The 27919-nt window shown below is 34.1% G+C and overlaps 1 pseudogene; it reads right to left on the bottom strand.

Moving 5' to 3' along the window:
• LOC124373502 lies at positions 1-27919 on the bottom strand (annotated as a pseudogene).

Genomic DNA, 27919 nt, shown 5'->3' on the forward strand with positions numbered 1-27919 from the left:
TTCAGAGTACAAAATACTTTATTTGGAGCTACACAATCTATGAAAACTAAACGCTATGTTTAGTCGTCAAATTAATATAAACATGAGCTGTTCATAAACAAACATATTATTTGTTTCTGTCAATTATAGAAGCACTCTGAACACTAAACTGCCATGTACAAGACTAGTTTAATTAAATCACAAAAGCTTATGAAAATAGAAAATAATATACTCAGTGCACTTTAAAATAATATATAAAAAGTATAAAAATAAAAATACACTGAAAAAACAAGTATTGAAATACAAATATAATGTCCTCCCAAAACTTAATGTACAAAGTAATGGAATCAAATAGTAACCCACTAAATATATAACTTCAAACAAAAATGTAAAACCACTTCAGCACATCTTCTCTCAAACATTGTAATAGATAACAAGGAAGCTTATTATGTAAAATTATTAATATCTTAACTTATGTTATTACATCGAACAAATTAAGTATAACATAGATGTGCACGATATTGATAATGATCTCAGTATTTCAAAACAGAAATCATCTGAACCTTGCTTAAGCTGTTTCAATTTGCTGATCGTATTTTGTCTTTTTTGACCAACCATCTAGTACTTGTTCAAGGGTCTTTCCTCTTGTTTCCGGCAAGTAATAATAAACAAATAGAGTTCCAAAAACTGACATTATGCCAAAAAAGTAGAATGTTCCAGCACTTCCCAAACCCATGCTGACAGAAGGGAACATCTTTATAGCTATAAAACTGAAGATATAACCTAGTGATGTGGTGACTCCCGCTTGCGAGCCCTTTGACTTGAAGGGGAAATACATCACCAATCATGGACCAGGGCAGGATTAAGAATCCGATAGTGCTACAAACGATGTTACAGAGAAGAGCAAGCAAAGGTAAGAAGTTTACGATGGAGTAGGTAGGTCCAATAAGCCAAGAGCGACGTACAGTTATGTAGATAGCGATAAACAGCATTGAGCAAGCCATTCCAAAACCTGAGATACATGCAATTGCTCGAACACTAGTCTTTGGATAAACGAAACTGGCTCCAACAGAAACTATAAGTATGAGAGTACCTCCAACTACAGTGATAAAATACGGGTTGAAAAGAACAATACCGGCAATTCTGGTTATATCGACCATATAAGTGATTACGATATAAACACCAGAAAACTGTTGGAAGAAGAAGAAGAATATCATTATCAACAGTGGCTTGTAGGCTTCTGGTTTCTCAAACTCTTTCAGAGAATCAAGGAAGGAAAGCTGTGGTTGGGATCCGGTGTCAGTAGAGCTTGTCTGTGTCGTCGATCCTTCAGTAGGCTTTGCAGGCGCTTTGATCTTGAGTTGCTTCTGTGCCCACTCTGCATCCCCGGTTCGACCCTTGGATTGTAGCCATGACGGACTCTCAGGAATGAATATTGCCACCATGATAAATGCAAAGACGGAGATGAGAACGGCAAGACTGGCGACTTTGTAGTAAGCCAGCATTGCACCCATAACGTAAGAAAAGAGGATACCGATACTCATGGCGACAGTTGACCAGGTGATCAGCACAGCTCGCAGCTCAGCATTCTCAACAGAGAGGCATTCTGTAGCGTATGCTGCGGCCGGAGCACTGGTCATTCCTGCGGAGACGCCGGTGATGAAGCGACCAATAAGCAGTTTACCCAGACTGGGAGGACCTGCTCGGATGGATAAGTAGAGCCAGCCCACGATAGCGATGATACAACTGCTGATTAAACTGGGCTTCCTGCCGTATTTCTCCATTACAGGATAGATCATGCTGCACACCCAACTGCTATTCCGAGGAAGACAGTACTTGCTGGAACAAACAAAAAATGGAAAATTACAATCAAAAATAAGAATAAGGTGCATTTATATGTTTTGGTAAGTACTAGATATTATTAACAATTATGAAATAAATTATGGAAAAAAATTAATTACTAAATCACAGAACATTTATTCAAATAAAAGATTTGATACATAAAACATTTAATACAGTTGGATCTAACTGAGCAAGTCCCTTTCTGTTTTGTGTCTCTTTAATTGAGCTAATGATAAAATTTTCAATGCTCCAAAAATCAATAACTTATTAATACTTTTATTATTTATTCACAACAATGTTTCAGTTTGGCTCACATCCAAAATTCAGATTACAAGGAAGGATCTATCAGAAGTATAAATTGTCGTCATTAACTTAAGTAATAGTCCAAGCATTGTACATCCCTTCATTATTGTGCCAGTTGTTTTGTTTTTTATATATTTGAACTTTATTTTATATCAAAACTAACATGGACAAATTAATAAAATCTACAATATTGTGGAAAATCTAAATTCTGCTTATCGATAATGTTGAGCAGAATGTTTAGTATTCTTAGTGGGAAAACAAGCTTGCCCTTGTAGTAAAAACTAGTCCCAGAAGGATAAAATGTGGTCTGATTCTAGCCTCTAGAATTGTTTAAAGTGTTTTTGTATGATTATGTAAGTATATTTGTACATTTTTTTATGTGAATGTGGTGTAACACACATTTTGCAAATAGTTTCCAGTTAATTTGGTATAAACTCTCTCTATTCTGACTTATCTTTGATTAGTTTCTTGGCTGACAAAATCAGATAAACAGAAGTAAGGTCTTGGGATATTGTAAAAATATGTTTTTTATAAAATTGATTTTAATTTGAGTAAATTTAGTCTTAATCTTTTCTGTTAAATAGATTAAATAGATTCTGTTAATAGATATAGATAAATAGTCCTCACAAAAAATTAATCTTACACTAAATTAACGTATAAGTTTCAAAGAAAATGAAATGGGAATGCCCAAAATGCTGAGGTTTACTAAAACATGTCACGTTTTTAAATTTTATATTCATCACAGTTTTATTCTACTAATTTTATAATTATTATTACTATATCCAAATTAAGAAGAATGAGAAGTGGATAAGGGTAGAAAATGAAAATTATTATTATATACGGTATAAATAGTGTTTACTATTTCAATATTCTTTTACTAACAAAAAACTATGTGTACTTTTTTGAAAGTTATTTTCAATTTTTAGAGTACAAGCTATATATGGGTTACTATAAAAGAATAATGTTGTATATAATACTTCTGAAAAGTACACATAGCCTATTTATATTGAATATTGGACAAAAATGTGTTTGGTTGTGGAATAAACAGTTTAAAAAAATCTGTTTAGGCCAAGACCACATCTATACCACTATTTGCAATTAATAATAGAGACATGCTTCATCCCTTCTGCCACTATGTGTTAATCAATTTAATTCAGAAAATATGAAAAGTTAGCTATAATTCTCTGAAATACACATTTTAATATACACTAAAACATTAAATGTTACAGTTCCTGTTTAGAAATAGGTTGTTAGAAATGCTTTACTTTGTTACTACTACAATTGTATTTACACTAGGCTGAGGATCTTACCAAACCACGAGCCATCACTGATGGTGATAGGGATGCTGTCAAGACTGGTAGCGGAAAACCCGATGGCCATTCCGGCAGCAATGCTTGGCAACACCACCACCATTCCGAGGAAAATAACTGTAAGAAGACACGGATTACTCACAGCACAGGCTCACTTACCCCAGCCAAGAGGTGTCTTCCATGTCGTAGTTGAGCTGTTCCAGAGCTGTAGCATTGTAGCCGATTGTCACTCCTGAGATGATGCCGGGACACGAGGCAACGGCCCCCAGGAACAGCTGGAAATAATTTTCTTTTTGTGAAAACATGAGGAATTTTACTTTATAAACAAACTCTCAGAATATATTAAAAATTAGTAGTAACCGATAACAAATAATTCCAAAGAAACCTGAAAACATGGTGATGGTCTCTAAACACTACAGGTGGTGTTTGTGTTCATGTTGTGCTCGCTGATTTTTTAAGAAATTTCATTAGTTTTTAAAGAAATTGTAAATGAAATTTACACCTTATTGTTCAGTTTGACATCAGGTATAGTTACAATAATAAACATTTTTAACAGCATGGTAATACTTCACATTTTTATATTTTTCACAATAAGTTTCTGAAAATATTGGTATATTATTGCAAGCAAGATTAGATGGGACAGAGATAAGGAGAGACCTCTCTATAGATAAGGCAGTGCTCACCTTTGGACCTGGCTGTGAGCTCCTACAGTACTGATAAAGTAGATTGAACAGATTAGACCTTATCTATTTATCTATTAAAAAATTTTGTGAGAAGTTTCTCACTGAGTGTTGACTCATTGTAGATTTTAGTTACATCGAAATTTTATTTATTTATTCAAAAATTAATCTGAATATGAAGAAAAACATTGAGAAATACCCAAGTGGGGATTGTTTTAAAAATGTGGGAAGAAATGTTAGGGCTATACTTGGTTCAGTGTGCTTGAACTGGTTATCATTTTTAAGTGTACAAATCTTTCTATTGATGATTTCCGTAATATTGAGAAATCAAAAATAAAATCGGTGTGTTAAATGTTTGAACAAAAAACAATCCTCCACAGTGCTGACAAGGACATAAATATGACAACTGATGAACTTAATGAGGTTTTAAAAGAACAATTACAAAATATGAATGAAGTATTAAAAATGTTAAATGAAGATTTATTTCAAGCACAACAAGAAATAAAAAAACTTAAAAAGTGAAAAAGTTCATTTGGAACATATGTTATTGAAAAATACTGAAGAAATTATAAAAATGGAAAATATAATGACAGAAATGAAGAAAACCCTGGTAGAAGAATTTATTACAGTCGGGAAATCTAAACACAGTAAATGCAGACTTAGCTTGCCATGTGGTTCTCTATCAGAAACTCTGTGTTTGAAACAGTTTACCTCCATTAGTTCACAATTACAAAAAAAAGTAAACAAAAACGTAAGTCGTCTGTAACAAGCAGCTTTGTTACTGAAAATCCGTTTTCATGTTCTCCAAATTGATGACGACACACATTTAAAGTGTGGAAAATTATGTAGAGGTACAGAGTCAAAGGAACAGAAATGTTGGTTTGTGCAGATAGCCCACGGCAGAGACCTAGCCTGGTATTTGAACGGTTTACAAGACAGCTTTGAGGCAGTAGGGTTTGTTAAACCAAATGGACGTACCAAGCAAATTTGTGATAGGAAAAATATTACAAATGAGGCTTTTGAGGAACAAGATCTGTTAGTCAGTATATCAGGTACAAATTATATAGCCCATAATGAATCAAAAGAGTTTTTAATGAGTATCTCTGTAACCCTAAATCAAGTTAAAGAAAAAAATGTTGTTTTAGTAGACGTTCCAAACCGTTACAAACCTTCCTGAGTGGTCATGTGTAAACAAGGAAATTCAAAAAACCAATTTTGAAGTAAAGGAAATAGTTAAGATATATAATAATGTAAGACTGGTCGAAGCAAGCAATGCTGGTAGAGAAATCTTCACTCGCCATGGTATGCACTTCAAGGTAAAAGATGGTTGGCACAGGAAATTATCAATGTGATAAATAGGAAAATAGTTAGTAATCCTGCTGAAGTGACCACAGACAGTAAAAATTACTTTAAAACTTGAGGGACAAGGAAGAAGAGCTAACGAAATAGAACTGTGTGATAATAACACAGATACTATTGAGCGTACTATTGTAAAGAATTCTGCAAATATTAAGTTGATATTTATAAATATACAAGGAAATTAAGTGCAAAATGGAAGAATTAGAAGTGGTGATCAACAAAAATAAATGCACAGTTGCCGAGCACTGGTTGCAGTCAGAAGAAGTTGGGCTTCTAGTTCCAGAGCATTTGTTACTAGGAAACAGTTTTTGTCGCAGCCAGCATAACCATGGTGGTGTGAGCATTTTTGTTGAGAGCAATTCTATTTTTAAAACAATAGACTTAAGCATGTATTGTCAAGAACTCTATTTTGAAGTGATTGGCATAGAACTTGCTAATGAAAATGTAATAATAGTTTTCACTTTATAGATCATCAAAGAGAAGGACTGATATTTTTATGCAAACCCTAGAAGTGCTTTTAAGATACTTAGTAGGCCTAAAATGTAAAATTGTTATAGGTGGGGACATAAACGCAGAATTTGACGTTTTAACTCAAAAAAATAGTGTTGATAGTTTTTTAAATATACTCATACAATATAATATGTATTGCACGAATAACAAACCCACACGAGGTGAATCTTGTTTAGACAATATAATTACCAATATAAATTTACAAAATTATAAATGTGAGATTCTGAGACCAGATTATCTGATCACGATGCTCTGTATTTAGTAATATATTTAGATAGTTTGTGTATGTCCACTAATGGTTTGGTTAAAAATGAAACGTAGTAATGGTTTTGGGGCCATTACTATTCTTAATTTTAATAAATGACTTAAGTTTTCAATCTGTTAAACTTAACCACAATTTATGCCGATGATACCTCTTTCCTTAATGTACATAAAAATATGGAACAGCTTAATTTTTTGTCTGACGGCACTTTGTTGGAGGCAACCTCTTGGTTTGAAATCAATGGCCTTTGATTAAACAAAGATAAAACTCCAAAGTTACTTGTTTCTTTAAGATCTGTAAATATAAAAAAATTATGTTAATAATCTAGTTACCTTGTTAGGAATAAATATTGATTCTAAACTTTCATGGAAATATCACATTGATAGTGTTTGTAAAATATTGTCTAGAGTAATATTTTTACTAGCTAATTTAAGGAATCATGTAACTACCAGTTATGTACAAATGGCCTACTACTCATTTTTTGAAAGTATTATAAGGTATGGTTTAGTGGTATGGGGGAATGGGGTAGGCATATAGAAGATTTTAATCCTGCAGAAAAAAGCAGTAAGAATATTAACTGGTTCTAAGCCAATTAACTCATTGTAGACCACTTTTTGTAAAAACCAGTATTTTAACCATTGTAAAGTTGTATATATTTGACGTTTTACTTTTAGTTAAGAAAGATTTTAACAAATACCTTTTAAGAAACATGACACATTACCATGATACCAGAAATATTAATAAGCTAGAATTACCAAGGTATAAGTTAACTAGAACCATGAATTACCATAAGTATCAAGGCTTAAAAATGTACAATAATCTACCTGCTTCATAGCAAAATCTAACAGAGAAAAAAATTGCAGTAGTGTTACTGGCTATCTAGAAATCCATTCTATAAATTAGACAAATATTACAAAGCCATAAAAGATATGATATGAAGTTATAGCCTATGAAGTAGTAAGAAGTTGTACAACATTTAATCTGAATATTAGTACTTGTATTATATCTACTTTATAATCCTTGAATATACCTATGGATAAAAACTGAGAATGACTGTTTTAAACTAAATGATAATATATATTGCAATGTATGTAACATGCTGAAGGATAAATAAAATGTCTTATTGTCTTATGTTTTTTGTGTACGGTATTCTATAGAGTGGATGAATTTATGGAACATAACATTATATAAATAACTAAATTAAAAATTTAAGATTAAAATTTTTATAAATTTTAAAAGTTTTTATATTAAATTATTTGAATATCTCCAAGGCTATACTGATTTAAATTGTATTTTATTTATTTTTTAATAGTAAGACATTAGTAGTAAACACGTTTATAAAAAAAATGTATTCAACTGACATTGACAACACAACTTATTGTTGTTAAATATCAATAAAATGTTTGTTATTATTATTGTTATTAGTCAATTAGTGACAGTAAAGTGACTCACGTTGCCAATGGTCTTTGGACACAGTAATTATGAACCTGAAGTAAACTTCAACTGAACTTGTGCTAAGGTGATAGCTAAATCAGAGGATAGCTAAATTCTTAGTAGTTATTGTTAAAGCAATACTGATGCATAATGATTATGTTAATTTCCAAGCTAAGAATACTGAATACTGCTGAAGTGGCGCCGATGGATAAAACGCCACTGGTTGAACAGGGTGGGACATGTTAGCAGTTGCTGACCAAAAGCTAAAAGTCTATGTGCAGGCAGGAAAGACATCCTTACGGTGACAACCTCATCACAATTTACTGGATTCCTGCGGAAGGACAAACCAAACCTCTGAGGCACCAGCAAATCTGCTGGAATAGAGTGTGATTAATGGTCAACAAACAAGAATTTCATTGCACCATCATTTCTTTCATAAAGTAAAAGTGTCTGACATTATTCACAACACTTAGAACTTCTACCTTACATTTGCTCATATCTCTTCTATTTGACTTTTGGACAATGCTAGTGCACTTTCCATCGCCTCATTATCTTATACACATATTTTACAATTTACGAGAATAAGGGCAGTAGGAAAAACAAACTGCATGAAGTTTGCCACGGCCCTTTTCCCAAAAGCTCATTCTATAAATAACTAGCTAATTGACACAACGTGCCAACTAATGGGACACCTTAATCTACCAGCAAGGTAATAAATATAAATTCTACAGCACAAGACATTCTATTATAATGAACTCCATATCAAACTGTTAAACTTCAAAGTTTAATGTCATTGCATCATCATATTTTGTTTACAATATTCCAGTTTGGTTCAAGTAAACGTATGATACGTCAGAAATTGTGTGTTAGTTATATAACTAACAGTAATAATTAAAGTATTTTGAAAAAAAGACAATATTAACAGCTACAAAACATATTACAAGGAAATAGTTATTTTAAACAAAATTAATAGTTAAACTGGCATTATTCAATTGAGTAATACTGACCTGTCTGTATATAGAGCCATTCTCTGGTTCAGCTTTGCTTTCTGGGGGGATAAGGGGCTTCTTTTCCTCCTCAATATCGGTTTCTTTGCTGCTGGAAGAAGCCATATTGCCGTCTGCAGTGTCTCACGCACTCTGCATCAATCTGTTACAAATAAATGTTCTTTTATACTGTCACTACAGTTATAAACACCAATCTTACTCTGGATACAACTATTCATGATGGTATTATAAATGAGTAAAGACCGCTATTGCAAGTAATTGCCTGAGTCACTAGAAACCTACACAATTTGTTATCCGCCTTAGAAAACAATGCCCGACACTATTTGTTAATAACCTACACAATTTGTTTCACATTCTGTAATGCAGCCTCTTTAAATGAATTATTATAAAATGTTCAAGCAAAACTTATGTTCCAAAGGAAATCTACATGTAGAGTTTCAATTTAAACCCTTTCTGAACATGAATAAAATATTGCTAGGTACAAAAATATAATAAAATTTGAAATAATTAAGGAATGTTCCAATTTAAAAGGTTTTAATTCAGAAATATTTACGAATAACGAATACGATGTAAAACATGTTTTAACAGCCTTAAATGGCTCATTTGTAAAATCGTCAAGGCTGAATTTGGTAGTGATGTAAATAAACTCATTCATTGCCATGTGATGTCTATGCAAGCCAAAGTCCATGTTGCAGAGATAATATATTTCTGATAATTGTGTAATGATGAAAGTTATTGATACCCGCTACCAACTCCACCTACCAACACGTTCCTCTTTCTGTCGTTTTTTGTCACAATTTAACATTTTATCACATTTGGTCTTATCACATAACAAATCATCAAATCTACATAAACTCACACACAGTAAATCCTAGATTATACACATTCTTTCCCGCCACATTTACACTGACCCCAGATCTTATCCTAGCGGCTCATCATGATCTGGTTGCCGGTGGCTTGTGTCGGGCGGGGTGTGCGTCGGTGGGTCGCGTAACCAGATCGTAGGGGGCCTGGCCGCGGCCCGGCGTTGTCTGCAGCGCGCACCGACATCTACCGGCGAAAACTCATCAACCGAACAAAACGTTTGAAACACCAAAAGAAGTTTTTTAACGAGTTTTTAAATTATTTTGATACATGGAATTTTGATACTTTCAGGGAGCCTTATAATTAATCTGACACCAACCTCATGCGGCAGATTTTGTGATAATTATAGTTTGCTCAGTTCGGAAATTCTTTTATTTAATAATGGTGAACATTCCTCCTACGAACCAAATTACATCTCGATCGGCAGTGTAAGTGACACATCAAGAACGTAGAAGCAGGGCAGATCTCTGAAAGATTATCTGCACGACTCTCTATAGTTTGACTTACTAATGATTTTCACTGGCTTTATGAAGCTTGAAAACACGCTCCATTTTGCTTTTTGCACGACTTCCTCAAAGTCTCACTCCATATGCAAAACGTGAGTGTATTAGACCATCTTTAGAACTTCTGGGAACAGAATTTTTCTAGATGACACAAGTCATACATATACCGGAGGTAACTCTAACATAGTCTCCTATCAAGGCACATTCCTCGTGAAAAAAAATGTGTGGAGTTTGATTCCTCTAAAAGGACCTCATCCGCAAAGATAGCAGGTCGCAATAAATCAATATATAGTCGAAATCACAATTTGATGAAATTAGATTTTGACCGGGTTAGTTTTTAAATAATTTCAGCGAAATACTGAATGCATGAATTCAATTCCATGAATGATGATATTTCAAAATCTTATATTGACTTACTTTTAAAACAGAAAGTCGTGTTATATACATGGTGGATGATTGAATTCAGTCTGCGTACTAAAAGTAGAAAAGAAGAGGTCCAAGGATAGAACCTTGAGTGACAACATGGGACATTTTAATTTTGTTTGAGTCACGTTCGAAATCTCCTCGCATTGGTCACAATCTTTAAGATAAGAAGTGAGCCATAAATGCAGTAGACCTCGAAGCCCACATTTTTTCTAACTGGGTGTACCAGTATCCCATGATGCAGTGAAAAGCTTTGGAAAGGTTTATAAATTTAATATGCGAAGCACATGTTCCTTCCCTTATAACCCATCGATAGCGTTGTTCATAGGGTCGTTCACCATTTCAATTGTGGATTTGTTTTTCGTGCATCCATTGTTCGGGATTCAGAATTTCATTAATTTCTAGAATAGAAAACCGTTTACAATATTTTACAAAGAACCGGAAGAACTGAGATTGGAAGATAATTGCTTGTAAGGCCAATGATCGTCCTTTTTGAAAATTGGAATGACTTTGGCTATTTATAACATGGATGGAAAGTTCCTAAATTCAAGTCTATAAATTCAGTAGGGCTTTGGATAATTCAGAAAATGTTTAATGGAAAATTATTAATGAATTTACTTGAGAAATCCATTTAAATAAACAATCTAAAACGATTTAAATCAAAATCGATGACATCATTATTGAAGACCACGTATTAATAGCAAATGATTTGAATAAACACTTTGTTTGCTACAGTAGCTTTATTGGATTCGTCCTTCAAAAGATCCAAGGGAGACACATTGGTGAACCGGTTGCGTCTGTGGCTTTGAAATTGGGATTGGACGATAATTGCTTGATCGTCCTTTTTGAAAATTGAAATGGATTTGGCTATTCTTTATAGGGATGGCAAGTTCAATTTTGTGAGAGGTCCAAATATGTGCCTGAAGCAGCGTTTGAGTAGCCACACTGACATCCCGTTGTTATCACCTGTATTTCAATAGTTTAGTGTCTGAATGACATGTTTGACCTCCTCCTCGCCCACCAAGGCCAAAGCCACAGACTTAACCGGTTCACCAACGTCTCCCCCTTTAGATTTAGATCTTTAGAAGGACGAATCCAATAAAGCCACTGAAGCAAAGTATTTATTAAAGTCATTTGCTATTAATACTTGATCTTCAATAATGCTGTCATCGATTTTGATTAAAATCGGTTTAGATTGTTTATTGAAATGGATTTCTTGAGTAAACTCATTAATAATTTCCAAATTACCCAAGGCACTACTGAATCCATAGGCTTAAATTCATGAACTTTCCATCCCTATTGAAAATAGCCAAAACCATTCAAATTTTCAAAAAAGGACGATCATTGGCATTACAACCAATTTGTCTTCAAATCTCAACTATTACGGTTGTTTGTAAAATATTTTAAAAAGTTTTCTACGAAAGACTTATAACCTTTCTAGAAAATAATGAAATTCTGAATCCCGAACAATTAGGACTTTTCTATAGATCCTAATATATGTTTTGAACAAGTTTTAATTTAAATCAAGGATGGTAGAATATTTGTAGTAAATTTTATACTAAACACATTATATAAAGAGATTATAATTCAGGGGTTTGATATTATTCTTAGACTTGCCACTCAAGAACTAAAATCCACAGAGTTGCTTGGTTAACAGTCTCAGTGAACATAACCTCAAAATTACATTCTCTTATAAATGCTTCGTTAATTTAAGAAAAGTCTATATAGATGTTAACATCTCAAATCAAATCAAATCAAATCAGATTTTTATTGCCGGAACATTCTATAATGCATGGCAAAAGTCAACTTTTTACTTGCTAGAATTTTGTCATACAACCCACAATAGATCTCATTCAGACATACAATTTACAAATTTACATACATCAATTCATTCGCCAATGATTCCCACTTCCAGCGACGGATTCAGTCAGTCTTTTTAATTGGTGGTCTCCCAATCAAATGCTAAAAACTCGTCTACATTATAAAATGCTTGTGACACTAAAAAGCGTTTCAAACGAGTCTTTAACACCTTGGGCGTTGGAGCGTTTTTTATTGAATTTGGTAATTTGTTGACGAAATGAACACCTGCCTGTGAAGGCAAGCGTTCATAAACCACCGTTCTGTGCCTACCAGTTTCGGTAGTTATCTCTGCCTCTAGTCTCATACGCATGTATGTCCCGGCCATTCGTCATGGTACATTTAGACATACAAAACAGAGTTGTTTCCAAGATGTAGAGACTGGGCAGCGTCAACAGTTGTAAATTTTTGAAGGCTTCCTTGCACGACTCTCTAAATTTCAACAGAGCGATAATGCGGATCGCTTGTTTTTGCAGCTTGAACACTCTCATAAATTGATTGTTTTGCACAAGCTCCCCACAACACCAACCCGTAAGTGAGATGGGGGTAAATCAAGCCAAAATACGCCATCATTAGAACCTGAATAGGGCAGTATTTGGCTAGAGACCTCAAAACATAAATGCTTGAAGCCAATTTGGAGCAAACGTGATCGATGTGATTATTCCAAGTCAAACCCTCGATCTAGGTATATTCCCAGGAATTTCGAGCAGTAGACTTCTTCCAGCATTGTGTCAGCCAACATAACAGCTGGCTCGTCATGCCTGTCTACTGATCGCAAAGCAAAATTTAGAAAATTAGATTTTGCAGAATTTGTCTTAAGATTGAGGCTGTTTGAAATGTTGGACGCAGTTGTTGATCTCAACAAAACTTTGCTGTTCCAGAATCAATTTTGATTTGCTTGTGAAACAGAGAGTCGTGTCATCAGCATACTGCACAAGTTTTCCGTGCAGAAGTGATGAACCTACGTCATTGACATAGATCAGGAAGAGAATTGGACTGAGAATTGAGCCCTGTGGGACACCATAGCTCAGGTGAATTGGTTCAGATAATTTGTTTGCGATTTGGACAATTTGGGTTCTGTGGCTTAAAAAATGACCTGAGCCACTGGAGAGGCACGCCTCGGATGCCATGAGATTCAAGTTTGTCAAGCATTGTAACATGGTCAACGCAGTCGAATGCTTTCGATAAGTCTAGGAACACACTCAATGTGGGATCCCGACGTTCTAGCCCCTCTACAACCATATCGACTAGACGTACAACTGCGTCTATTGTCGACTTACCCTTCCTGAAGCCAAACTGGTCTTCAGATAGCTGGTTGTGCTTATTTAAAAATTGAAGCATTCTTACCCTTGAAGCATATAATCTGGATTTTTTATCCTGCACTTATTGATTTTTCCTACATTTTCAAGTTTCAACTCCGCATACAACTTAGTATTGAGGAAGTGAGGAAAGGGCTAATATTGAAACGTAAGACAAGCGGAGTCCGTTAACAAACCCTTACACTCATTTTAGATTATCAATTGACAATTCCACAAACTAAGCCTTTTAAAGGAATGAAAGTTCTTCCATTCATATGAAGATTGTGTCAGATTTTATTGGTTGCGCTAGTTCTGTTTGCTGACGCATAGATAGCGCTAACACATTATCAATATATGTCTAACTTAATACTGTTTTGTAATATACGAGTATTTATAATCACGGGTTGTTTCATCTGCCGCTAGGCAGCGTGCGACCACATCATATCAAGTTCCAACAGATTTTAGTACTAGATGCAATATCTTCTCATGGATTGTTAATAATCAAAAGACTGTGCTGATATTGATTAGTCTATCTAACAAGACTACTAGATGGAATAGTAGTGACAGGAAAAGTGTGCCAGCCATAACAGAAATACAACACCGCCAGCTCTAAGCCATAAAAGTGCAAAGCCACAACCCTTCTACTGTAGCCTGCGAGTTGTCTAAACACCATTACTAATCAGAAGTACAGACTTCACATATTAGTCGACTTCACACGTTTCAGTACTTATTGAGAAACTCCAACCGGTTATGGAAAACAATTTATCGAGCTAACAATTTATTTTCAGAAATCAGACTCAACGCTTTTCTTAAAAATGAAACTACAATAGAGGCAATAAATACAACTGAACAATACAGATTAAACCTTTTTGTACGGTAATCATAAAATATTATATACAATTATCAATTTATTGGTGTTAACATAAGAACATTATTTTATATCATTGAACTAACAATTGTTCAATCAGAGAGTAGGCTATATTCTAATGAGTATATTCTAATGCTTTTCTAAGAACAAACAATAGTTCTCCAAATATCTTGCTCTCCAAGAGCGTACTAAAAAATTAATTTGGAGAGGGAATAATTCTGGGGTTTAAATATGTACATATATTATTAGAAAAGAAAGTAGTAAACAATAGGAGAACTTATATATTTGACTGCGTTAGCAGAATTTTGAATGGTGTTGTATCTGACTGAAAGGGGATTGACAGCTACCTATCGCTAAAATAAATTGTCTGGAGGTTTGGAAAAAAATAAAACCAAACTAGTAGATATAATGGAGTATCTCTACTAAGTCTTTTTTAGTAACAATATGTAGTTAGATCTAATAAATTCTTATGAATTACTGTACATTAATATAAGGAGACTGCAATTGACTGATTGTTAGGAAATTTAGCACTTTATCACTTTTTAAATGAATCACGCATATTTCCTAAGTTAACTTAAAATCATTTTGATTCATAAAGAAAATATATTCATTCATTCAAGGTCAAAGGACTAAAAATAGCAATAGAACATCATGTGAGCACTGTTTATATAGCGATATAGTACGTCACAAGAATCACAGGCGCTGTTATATAACAATCTCCAATTTGGTGAATATATCGTAAATAAAATTGTACAGAAACAAAATCTTTGGTCATGCTCTTAAATTACGTTCTAAAATATAAATAAAACAAAGATTGTGCCAAAATAAAATTACTATTAAGAACAAAATTATAAATAAACAACAATTACTGGAACTAGAATTGTAAAATATATCAAATAGACACTTGAATACTAAGCGTATACTTATAATAAACTATAAAACTGATAGAGGCTAAATCGAACAAAAATAGGCCATACCGACAATTGAAAAAGCGGACTTTGAGGTTAGGTTACCTGCTCTTCGTATGACCGCCGCCAGGACACTGCGCCGAGTCCATAGTTACGTAACAATGTTGTATAACCACCGCCTGGCCAGGGCAAATCCAATAACAACCGCCTTTTCACGTGCCTCTCCAGCCAGCCGCTCCGCTTAGTAACAGAATACTCCAAGGGATTTTGGAAATACGCGATGAATAGAAATGGGTCGATAGTTTGCAATTGTTACTTGGTTACCGTTGTTTTATGTGCTTTTTTCGATGCTTAGAATAGCGAGTGTCGGATAACGAGTCCTTGAAAGGAGAACAGACGAAGGCTAGCTGAGTTCATTGACCTTTCCCACGAGTTTAGTCTGTTTACACGCGTACGAACTGAGTCTTTTTTTGCTACTTTTAAATGAGACAGACCTCGTTTTGGAAGCAAATTTTAATTAGTTTTAATCAGTATTTCATTACAAGCCATCACGTAATGTAAGAGTATTGACATGTTTTGAGTATAGGATAATATACACAAAAAAGAGTTACACCTCGTTTACATGTTTTTTCTACGAGCTTGGCTCTGCAGCCACAGGGTATATAAATATTTGGTTAACTGGATTCCACACGTAGGCCGAGAGCCAATTTACATTCTGTAAGCAACCTGTAACTGGTTTTCCTTGAAATCGATAAAGAAAATTTCCTTTTCAAATCAATCGATCATCAGCCGTAATAGTTTTGGTGGAAGCTGAATTGGGAGGGTATGAAAAGGGTTAAAAGTAATAATAAATAATTATATTTGAATACTAATGATACATATTTTTGAAATGTATTTTTTATATTAACAACCAACCGTAAATAAAAAATATTAAATCAGTGCCAGATAATCATAATAGGGCCTTAAAGTGGCGAGTTTCATCCTCTTTATCTTGTTGTCTGAGAGTGATATAAATATCTTTTATGTGCTGGACGGTCGGTTTTCAATGAATTTAGCTAGAAAAAATATAGTGTGAAAAAAAGATTCGATTCATACTTTTAAACCTTTTGATACCTTCCTATTCCGGCCTCTATCCCTAATGGTGCAGACAATCGATTTTTTCTTAGGAATAATTCCTCTATAGATTTCAAGAAAAAGGGAGATTTACTGTGGTGTGGCAATGATTTGCGGTTGCCATCTCATACCGTCAGGAGTGTTTAGTTAAACGCCACAAGAAATGCAAAATTCAATAATTATGTAATCTATTTATCACACATAGTAATAACATGCTTTTCAGCCTATCTAATATTATTAACAAACGAGTACAAGTATTAAATATTAGTGCCCGTACATGAGTGTTGTTTTAACATTTAATATAATAATACAATGCAAGTACTCCCACTGGTTACTCCCTATAAAACGTAATTTCAGGACTGTAAGAATGCAGAGGGAATTCAAATCCTCAAGTTATAAAAATAAATTGATATATAATTGTATTTATACAAGCAATTAAAAAAAAATAATGCTGAATTGTAATTATAGTGTTGTTATAATTGTATCATTTTTCATAGATGAGTTATAATTTTTAATAGTAACTGTAAAAGCTTTAGAAATATAAATAATGAGTATCCAGTTTTCGTAGTCCTCATCTCGAAAACTGCGTCGTGCCTCAAGCCGGTGTATCTGTTTGTAGAATTGGATGTACTTTTACAGGGTACTCTGGTCTACTAACTCATTATTCTACTTTAATACCTCAGTAACTCCAGTAAACGATGTTAACTTACAGTGCTAGAAGACGGCGTTACTTCTATGAAGAGTGGCTTGTCTTCTCAAGAGCAATCGATCCTGGCACTCAGAGGACTAGAAAGCACACCTACCCTCAGGAGGGTTTAATACAAATAAAACTTTGAGCCGTGGAATGTGCAAAAAAGAGAGTTGTAAGAAAATGGGGAAGAAGCTTAGAAGAGAGCTTAAAGGAGTTAGAGGTGAATAATGTCTTACATCACAAGGCGAAATTAGGGACAAGACTCAACTGCAGAAGATATGTTGTTTAGAATTAAAGAAATTGAAGGGAATAGAATAGAATAGAAATACTCCTTTACCGAGGCGAAATTAAGACCATATGGTTATCTAAGGGAAGTGAAAAACGAATTATATTTTTATTACATTGTGTTGCATTAATTAGCTTCAATAAATAAAGTTATTATTGTTATAGATCTGTCCAAAAATAGCATCCTCTTGTAGTAATGAACGGAGCGTGGTGTGGTCTTCCCGGAGATCTCATGACCGCAAATCTCGATTGTTGATGGGAGGCACAAAAAAGATCAACTGAAGTAGTTATAACATTTAGAAGTAAATAGGTAGTGGAGTTGCACTGTGTCAGGTATTGTTGTGGACAACCTATCTCAGGTTCAGAAGAGTTGAAAGGTTCCTATGGTAAATTTAAATAACAAAACCTAATCACACCCCATTCATGTTCGATTGTATACCAACCATTAACGTCACAGGTAACGTAAGAAAGTGTGTTAGCCCGAATTGGTATTGTTTTATCATTTTCAGCCCTGGCGCTGTCTGACATTGTGAAGTACTAAAAACTGTAGACCTGGAGAAGACTTGTGAAGCAAGACAAGAGTTTTGTCTTGTATTAAGAGTATGTAAGAATATTCAGTTTACATTGTTATATTACAACTTATTTATATTACAAGGTGTAAGCTGTATAGGCGTCGCTGAGGTTTTAAGCGAAAATTAAGGTCTATAGGTAATTTCATTAGGCTACATGCCTTACTATATCACTTGTTAGTGAAAAATATTATATTGCTTTACTCAATTTGCTTGCAACTTTATTTATTCTGGGGATTAATCATTGTAATAGTGGTCATTCATAAAACAATGTAAAAACGTTACATGCACCATCATTGGTGTTACTTACATGCAAAGTTTCAAGTTATAGGTTACACCGGTCTCGAAATATCGTGCAGATATAGAGACAAATAGACTGACAGACAGAGAGACAGAAAATAATCAAGCCCCTCAAGTGATAGGTTTCGCTAACGCTCAGTCAATTAAAAGAACTTCTTGATTTTTGTACAGCGATTTATGTATCTAAAGCTGTAAGTTTAGATACGTATGTTGTATCAATCAAAATATTTTACTCTCTAGAATTGATTTGAAATACATCTGACCATAAGGGTCTGCTCCACGGTCTTCCAAAGTTTCAATATTAACCTTACGAGAGCATTTTTGTTTGGCTTAAAAACTCATCATTTAAACATTATGAATTGCTCAGGCAGTGTTTTAAACTCCAATTTAATATCAACTTATATCTTTATGAGACTTTACACTAGTATATAACAACGTTTCTTAGTGGTTTATTTTATAGATACCCTGGGATATGTGATTTTGTTTTGTGAACTATAAAAATATATAGTACGTCATACATTTAACGAAACCCAGTAAATTACGTTATAAGTAACACAGTATAATCATAATATTTATGAAAGGAAAAATATTGATAAGGCCAATTTTATTCAGAGTTTCACTCTCTTTTTGTGTTAACCCATAGATTACTCTATCTTTGGTATTGAATTCTAATAATATTAAACAATTACCATTTAACGTTATTGTATAGATAATGTGTTATATAAGAATTTCCCTGACAATTTAGTGAAGGTTTTCCTCTCATAGCCCTAATACCGGTTATTAATAAAAAAACAAAAAAAATCATTAAAATTTAAGAGCAAGTACCTTAGTTTATATTTATAGTTGTAACGCAACAGTTGGTATTGTACATTTGTTTTTATAACACAAAAGGTAACTCCAAATAGTCGCTACTATAATTTGTTAAGCCAACATTACAAACAAAGTCATTGACAGACTGCCGCGCCTGATAGTTTAAGTAATTAGCAAAAAGCTGAAGCTATCAAAGATTTCGAGGTTAGAATAGTTTCAAAATGTAAACAGCAGGTATGAGTAAGTTATAACCAAACCCAGAAATGCGTCTGTCGGGTATAATTTTTAATGCTGTCATATTAATGACATATAACGTAGAAATATTCTAATTATGTTAATAATTTCAAAAAAAATTAAGAATTAATTTCATTGCATCTTTTTAAAGTGGTTTTGATTGAATAAGATGCTTGATTTTTCACTTGCTGGCGAATTGTTTATCAATTGAAATTATTTGAATACAATAGCAAACGTGATGTTGAAATAATTTATATGCATTGCAATTAGCACAAATAATGTATGCAATAATTTGATTTCTTTCATACGTGTTTGTCAGTTTTAGTAGTCTACTCTCATGAGGCTGCTGCACTATCTAGTAACAGAATGAAGTATGACTAGGAATACACGATATTGATTATAAAAGGAAGGACTACGCCATACCAGGTTTTGCTTGACAAATTACATGCACAATTTCACGTCTATAGCTACATGTTTTACTATATTACATGTCCAATATCATACTATTGTATTTAGTTTGTTTACACATTTATTTACTCTGCGACGTTCTCGTTGCCATCATGGTTACCCATCACACCAACGAAAAGATATTCACTCTCAGCCCAATCCTATGAAGTGACATGCACCTTCATCGAACTCGTTGTTGCAAAATCAAAGATATTTAACTACCACTAGAGGGCCATTTTCTTAAAAAATCTGCTTAATTTCTTCTCAGATATTTTCTAAAGCCCCCTGTTTTACAATTCAAAAATACAGTTTTTTTTTCTCCTTCATATTTCTTCTTCACAAAACTTCGAAATAATTTCACATTTGTCTCAAATTATAATTAGTTAAATGATTCTTGACAAGTTCTGCTTACAATTAAAGAAAGTTTTCCAATATTCCCGTGAAATTAATGATTAGTTCCAAACAAGTAAATAATATTTAAGTTAAAGGGTTTTCAATATAAGCGACAAATACTAACGACAAAATGTAAAAATAAACTTTATTTAAAAATCTAGGACATTTTAAAACAAACTTTATGCTTGCTTACGAGGAAATTACACCAATTTAATGTAGGTAAATGTTTAAATCAAGCCCGAATAAAAATGGGGAAAGATAAAAATGGGAAGATTTACACTTCAGGAAATTATGTTTATTGAAGAATATGAGAGGTTTTATAAAGTTTTTTTCTCGTGGAAGTTAAGTTTTGTTATACTAGAAAAATGTTAATCTCTCTAGTAATCTTTCATGTAGATAGTGTAAAAAGTTTATATCGTCATCAGTTTTTCCTCTGGCCAGATTATATGATGATCAAAAATTCTGCTTTAATTTCCTACCATTCCTATTAGAATAATTTAGAAACATTTCCCCAATCTTTCTGAGTTTAGAATTGGCGTCTTAAAGGGCCAGGATAGTTTTCTGCAAAAATGAAAAAGAAAAAAATCCACCCGAAATGCTTCCAGACCGTAACAAATGCTTCTGATAGTTTTACGACGTGGATCTACAGTCCATTTACCTTTTCTGTGTCCTTGATTTGCAATATTTGTATAACTTCAATATCCACATATTTTATGTTAAAAATATAACAAAACTCATAAAACATATATACAGTAACTATAAATAATTTTAATATACATATAAATATATATGTATATATATTAAAATTATTTATATCATAAATAATAAATTATATTAGATATATTATAAATAATACAAATAATATAAAACAGTTTTAAAATAAATGTATATTTATTTTTTATAAAAATTATTTATATTATTTATATTTATATATTTTTATGAGTTTTATAATATTTTTTAACATAAAGTAGATGGGTATTAAAGTTTTATATATATAAAATTTAATTTCAATAAACCCGGCGGAGCAAGTACTTTTTGCGATTCAATGTTTATTGAAATTAAATTAAATTAGGCTATTGCCACTTATAGAAATTTAATGAATATATATATAGTAATATATATATATATATATATATATATATATATATATATATATATATATATATATATATAGTAAGCAAAATTATTATAACTTCAACATATTTTATTCATAATTACTGATATTAATATTGTTTTACAATTTGAACTTTTGAACTCTGAAGAGACAGGAGGAAACAATACCCTAAGGGATAACTTTGAAAGATTTCAAGTAAATAAAGCTGTCCTCATAGATTGAGAGTGTCTAATATATTTATCCAAAGTATACGTCATTTCTATATTCACCCCATCACACATAAGCATAATACAATAAATTTAGTTTTCGAATTAGAATTAAATCTATTCTACGAAAAATCCTTTAACTAATTGCTATTTTTAAGCAGTATTTCCATGGATTAAAAATTTTTTTATTATGTGTTAAAAACTTGCAGAAAATTGTTTTAAATGTAAATAATTCACGAGTTATTTTTACATTACGTATGTTTGTATACTGTTACTACAGTAAAAACTTGGCTCATATTGTCTATAAGTGCTCAAAAATCGTAATTTATAATCGAAACGTTACATCCTATTGTTGGACCGCTGTTATAGGTTTAGGTACAAAACCACAGATAAGGACTGACATATGAGGCTATTATATCATGTTGCATCACATTTAGCTGTAGGCGTATTGCTGTTTTTATGGTTGTAGTGGCCACACAATTAATTAGTTCACCTTAGAGAACAAAATACATGTATGAATACCATCATACTTTAAAGTGTGTTATTACCCCGTTTAAGCAGCACTTCTTACTAACTTAGTGACATAGGCTACTAGGACACTATTTCGAGGTTAGAATAGTTTCAAAATGTAAACAGCAGGTATGAGTAAGTTATAACCAAACCCAGAAATGCGTCTGTCGGGTATAATTTTTAATGCTGTCATATTAATGACATATAACGTAGAAATATTCTAATTATGTTAATAATTTCAAAAAAAATTAAGAATTAATTTCATTGCATCTTTTTAAAGTGGTTTTGATTGAATAAGATGCTTGATTTTTCACTTGCTGGCGAATTGTTTATCAATTGAAATTATTTGAATACAATAGCAAACGTGATGTTGAAATAATTTATATGCATTGCAATTAGCACAAATAATGTATGCAATAATTTGATTTCTTTCATACGTGTTTGTCAGTTTTAGTAGTCTACTCTCATGAGGCTGCACTATCTAGTAACAGAATGAAGTATGACTAGGAATACACGATATTGATTATAAAAGGAAGGACTACGCCATACCAGGTTTTGCTTGACAAATTACATGCACAATTTCACGTCTATAGCTACATGTTTTACTATATTACATGTCCCAATATCATACTATTGTATTTAGTTTGTTTACACATTTATTTACTCTGCGACGTTCTCGTTGCCATCATGGTTACCCATCACACCAACGAAAAGATATTCACTCTCAGCCCAATCCTATGAAGTGACATGCACCTTCATCGAACTCGTTGTTGCAAAATTTAAAGTCTAAAGATTATTTCGTCTCAAAAGATTTTGCGGACATACATAGAGAAATGAAAATGTTCAGCCAATTATTGATATTGGTGGTGAAATTCAATCATATACTTACAGTGTTAGTTATCTCTGTAGCGACGAAAATCCGAACAGAACTGATGAACAAACAACAAAAGTTATCATATTTCGCCTCGTTCTCAAGACCGTTGAATTATTGATCGTTTAATTCGCTGATAACTTATCTTCCGAGAAGAAAAAACATTGCTTATCGCACGTCATGGAGAGTAATGTTTACACGGAAGAGTTAAATTTAGATTTTCAGTAGAGGAATTCTGTTAGATAAATCATAACATTTCTCCTGTTGTAGTATATTACTATACACTCGTTGTGCGGGCTTTGCTTCCACCTCATTTATTGGATTATCTTACCATATGATTGTGAACAGATTTCCCAGTAGGTTTGACGTTTTATAAGGAGTACATAACATTAAATCACAGTTTTAGGGTGTTTTGCATAAAAATCGGCCTATTGCAACTGTCATCATGGTAACTCTTGCGGAAAATCTCTATATAACATCATCGAACATGACTCTAGAGCCCAAAATCACCCCCATTCCAAAGTTTAGGCACACATAAGCTATATACGTTACATAACGCGGCTTGTAGAACCCAAAGTTTCAAAAAAAAGAGTCGAAAATTGGTACAATTCGTTGGTACTCATTTTCTTTCCAACTTGTCAACAGTTTAAAATAAAGAAGACATTGTTTTGGAATGTAAAAAAACTGTCTTCGAAATACCATTGTAAGTTCTATAAAAAATTTTCGATCACCAAGAACTGACAAAAGAAATACTAAAACATGTCCAAAAATTGGTACAAATATCTCACAAATATCTCGGCTTCGTTTATTGACCAGCCTGTTACGCCTTTAATTCCAATATGGCGGAAATTAAAAAAACAAAAAAGAATCCAAAACTGCTTTATTTATGGGCCTAGAAAAATGTTCTTTTATACAGAATGTAGTCGGAATCTTACATTTCTCAAATAAACCGTATTAATATTTAAGTTATTATAACAGTCTATCTAGGAACTTCGACACACATAACCGCACCGCGCCCGACACGTAAGAGCTCTTTCACACGATCCGGCGCACGCCGTGCGGCGCCTGCCGCGCGGCGCTCGCCTAGGAAGCTGAATGTTTTCACACGAGGTCGGTTTCGTCCGGCGCGTGCCGTGCGGCGCTCCCATGTTTTGACTGTTCAGTACAATGCTCAACTATTGAAATGTTAATTTACTTTTATCAAATATTAAAATCATTTGAATCTCTTTCGAAATCCAAGGACAAGACACTTGATGCTGGAGTAACTGTAATAATAATAATAATAATAATAATAATAATAATCTCTTTATTGCATTCTTTTAACAATTTTTACATCGTATCGCAATCGTCAACAGTTTTTATAAGTCCATTTACACGAGATCATCCACACATTCACACAACCTCACACTCACAATTCTTGCAATCATTCAGGTCACAATCGCATTGACCTCAGATCCAGCAATCTTAAATATCCCAGCGGCTTGACATGAATTCATCAACAGAGTAGAAAGCCTTGGACTCCAAAAGGAGTTTGAGACGCGTTTTAAATTGATTTTGATTATTGGAAATTTTGATTTCTTCAGGGAGCCTGTTGATTAATCTGACACCAACTTCTTGCGGTAGATTTTGCGCTAATGTCAATCTGTGTTGATGCGTGCGAAAGTTGTCCCTGCCTCTAGTTTCATATTGATGAACGTCCCCGCCACGAATCAAAGTGCACCTTGATCTGCAGTACACGATCACCTCAAAAATATAGAGGCAAGGCAAAGTCAGCAATCTCAACTCCCCGAAAGATTCCCTACACGACTCTCTATAATTTAAATTTTTAATGATTCTGACAGCTTTTTTCTGGAGTCTAAAGACGCGCTCCATTTTGTTTTTTTGCACAACTTCCCCAAAGTCTTATCCCATACGCAAAATGAGCATGGATTAGGCCATAGTAGGCCATTTTTAAAACTTCTGGGGAACAAAATTTTGCTAGATTGCGCAGAGCATATATACCTGAGGTAGCTCTAGCACAGACCCTGTCAACATGATCGCTCCAGGTCAGTCCTTTGTCTAGAATCATTCCCAAAAAGTTTGTGGAGTTATTTTCTTCGAGAAGGTCGTCATCTATAAATACGGCCGGACGCACCACTCGATCATGCTGACGAAGGCCGAAATTTACTACGATTGTTTTTGACTGATTTGTTTTCAGATTCATTTCAGTGAAATACTGAATGCAAGTGTTCAGTTCCATGAATGAGGTGATTTCTAGTTCTTCTATTGATTTACTTTTAAAACAAAGAGTCGTGTCATCGGCATATTGAACCAGTTTTCCATGCTGGATAACTGAATTCAATCCGCCGACATAAATTAAAAACAGGAGAGGCCCAAGGATAGAACCCTGAGGAACACCGTGGGCTATTTTAATTTTGTTTGAAATGACGCTCGAAATCTCCACGCACTGATGTCGATCCTTAAGGTAAGAACCGATCCATAAGTGCGGGACACCCCGAATGCCACATTTCTCCAACTGGTGCAACAGTGTCTCGTGGTGCACGCAGTCAAAGGCTTTGGACAAATCGAGAAATATACTAAGCACATGCTCTCGTCTATCCAAACCATCGACAACATTGTCCAAAAGGTTGTTCACAGCGTCAATTGTGGATTTGTTTTTTTCTAAATCCAAATTGTTCTGGATTCAGAATTTCGAATTCTTCCAGAAAGCTTTCAAGCCTTTCGTAGAAAATTTTTTCAAAAAACTTTACTGAAAACTGGAAGAATTGATATTGGACGATAATTGCTTGTAAGACAAGGATCGTCCTTTTTGAAAATTGGGGTGATCTTGGCCGTCTTTAAAAGAGATGGAAAACTTCCAGTCTCCCATAAAAAATTGATCAATTTTGTTAGAGGACTCAAAATATGCTTGAAGCATCGTTTGAGTAGCCATACTGACATCCCGTTGGCGTCACCGGTCTTTTTTGATTTCAGTCTCTGTATGACACGTGCTACCTCCTCTTCACACACAGGAGCCAAAGCCATGGACGCAACTGGTCCCCCAGTCTCTTCTCCGTGAGACTGAGGATTCTTAAATGACGAATTCGTAAAAGCAACGGTTGAAAAGTATTTGTTGAACTCGTTTGCCACTTTTTAATTTATCTTCAACAATTTCATTATTAATTTGGATTGCAATAGATTTGGAACACTTCTTGGAACCTCCATCTCGAGAAAAGTTATTAATTATTTTCCAAGCCGTTTTGGAAAAATTTTCACAGGTACCCAAGGCTCTATTGATGTCATAGGCTTTTGCAGCTCTTATGACCTTCTTATAGATTCTCCGATACCTTCTAAAAAACATTTTGAAATCATAATTTTGAGTATTGGTGAAGATTTTATAGAAGAATTGGAGCCTTTCTCGAGATATAAGAATTCCTTTAGTTATCAATGAATTTTGCAGCTTTTTACTGTTTTTTGGTTTTCCTGAAACGGGCATGCAACATCCAGATAGTGACTGAAGGTGTCACTAAATGACTGATACATGTCATCGACATTTCCCACACCCATCTTAAAGACTCCCAATACTCGGTTTTTAAACATCTATTCAGGTGGCAAATGTTTTTGGGAAGTAATTGCCCTAGTAATTTTAAATTTTGGATTTTGATTTTCCAGTTTTGCATCCATGAATCACGACTTCCTGCGCAAAGTGATCAGAGATCGCAGAACTTAATACAGAGACTGTTGTGTTAGGAATATTGGTGATAACATTGTCGATGGCCAGTACGCGTCGTGGCTGTCACTCGTGTTGGCAAATTCACGGACCAATTTAGATTGAAAGAATTTAGAAGATCGCGAAGCCGCTGGGGTAAGGGGGTCGGTGTGATCCAAAACATTAATGTTAAAATCGCCAATTATTACAAACCTTGTTGATTTAAAGGAGAGGTCACTCAGAAGGTGTTCCAAGCTTTCGAAAAAAAGAATCTCTAGAGCCATTGGGGGATCTATAAAGCCCAATGATAGTTATTCTTGTGGAAGAGTTGGACAAGATTGTGATGCCTTCAGCTTCAAAATTCATGTCCGAACTGTTTTTAATTTTGAAATCTTCAAATTTAGAGGAATTTTTCATAAAAATCGCCACACCGCCCCCCTTTACAAGCTGGTTCGACAAATAATATTTAGCCAATTCAAAATTTTGAATCTTAAAAAGATGTATTGAATCGGATTTGAAACCGTGTTCTGGAGACTATAAACACATCAGGTTTAAGCTCTTCACACATGATCTCTAGCTCTTCAACCTTGTTGGTTGCAATTTGGGCGTTTTGGTGAATCAATTTTATTGTTTCAGTTGCCAATTTAAAATTTTTGATGTTTTTTTAAATGTTGATTTTTGAATTTTGTTGCGTTTTTGGAGCTGGATCTGAAGTCATCCCTAGGTCGGCTTCACACATGTCTGACCAGAACAGTTTTTTTTGAGCATAGGACTGTAGCACGATGCGGGGTTTGGTGTCCGTGATGGGTGGCGTTGGCTGCTGGTTGCTTGCTTCTTGACTGGTTTGTTGGTTCATTGGATAGTACTGTTCACTGCTGGTTGAGGTATGTGGGAGAATCGGAAGAATGTATGGGTTGATGTAGGTCTGGTTTGAAAATTTAGGAGCAAAACACGTTGTTGTTGAGGACAATACACGTTTTGAGGCTGACTCCCGGGATATGGGTAGTGGACTTGCTGGTATTGCGAAGTAGGGGTTGAACAAAAACAATACCGAAGTATACGTACGTCTTCACTCTCCAGTGGCAAACCCAAGACTAGAGGTTGGGCCGTGCGGCGCACGCCGGACCGTGTGAAACCCCCAATATGATACAATAGCCCTTCGCAGAGTAGTCCGGCGTGGACGCCGCGTGTCCGGCGTAGGGGAGTCCGGCGGGAATTTGTGCGCCGCGCGGCGTCTGCGCCGTGCGGCGAGCCGCCTGATGTCGTGTGGGAAAGACTCAT

This window comes from Homalodisca vitripennis, unplaced genomic scaffold, assembly GCF_021130785.1.
Source record: "Homalodisca vitripennis isolate AUS2020 unplaced genomic scaffold, UT_GWSS_2.1 ScUCBcl_5741;HRSCAF=12618, whole genome shotgun sequence".
Taxonomy (NCBI): domain Eukaryota; kingdom Metazoa; phylum Arthropoda; class Insecta; order Hemiptera; family Cicadellidae; genus Homalodisca; species Homalodisca vitripennis.